The sequence below is a fragment of the Garra rufa genome, chromosome 20 (assembly GCF_049309525.1).
Source record: "Garra rufa chromosome 20, GarRuf1.0, whole genome shotgun sequence".
Taxonomy (NCBI): domain Eukaryota; kingdom Metazoa; phylum Chordata; class Actinopteri; order Cypriniformes; family Cyprinidae; genus Garra; species Garra rufa.
Genome location: NC_133380.1, coordinates 30,831,703 through 30,832,654, shown reverse-complemented (window position 1 = coordinate 30,832,654; position 952 = coordinate 30,831,703).

The following is a 952-nucleotide window of genomic DNA, read 5'->3' as shown; positions in this document are numbered from 1 at the left end:
CGTGGTGTTAGAGAGCGTGAACAGATTGATATGCTGGAAAAACTCTCCATCAGGTGACTGATGAAGCAGTTAAAACTCGATCAGATGGTTCGATGGTAGAGCTTAAAGTCATTCCACATAAATACGGCCTCATTTTCATTTGACAGGCAAGAAATGGTGCCTTCAGAGACTGTTTGACAAAATAAAATAGTGATTTTTCTTATTTTATGAACTTTATCTTAATCAGCTGTCTTAATTTCAGTGTGAAACCCAGAAAAGCCTTGTAAAGAAGAACATTTGTGACCCTGGACTATAAAACCAGTCACAAGGGTCATTTTTTTATTGAGTTTTATACTTACTCTAAAAGCTGAATTAAAAAGCTTTCCATTGATGTATGGTTTGTTAGGATAGGACAATATTTGAAAATCTGGAATCTGAGGGTTCAAAAAAATCTAAATACGTTAAAGTTCTTAGCAATGCAAATTACTAATCAAAGGTTTTGATATATTTAAGGTAGGAAATGTACAAAATATCTTCATGGAACATTATATTAACTTCATATCCTAATGTTTTTAGCAAGAAAAATATATAATTTTGACTCAATGTATTTCTGACATTTGCTACGGATATACCCGTGCTACCAGGGTCACATTTGTGGTTTTATTGCATCTGCTCAGATGTTGAGAGTGAAATCTGGAGGTTTTATGCCTCACATTCGGCCCGGGCAGGACAGTCCTTACATGTCCTTGTGTGATATTGACATGATTTAGCATTTCCTTTAATGTCTGCCTGTAAACACATTTCCCAGAGTACCTCAGATGAGGACTCTGGTTTGAGTGCCGTCCTACACAGTTAAATGCTCTGAAGGTCTTTCATTCTTCAGTCCGCCTCTGCTGCTTTTATAAATTCACATAATGTCCCATGTTACTGTGTGTATTAATGTTTGTCATAGAGGTGACCTGCCAGCAAAGAC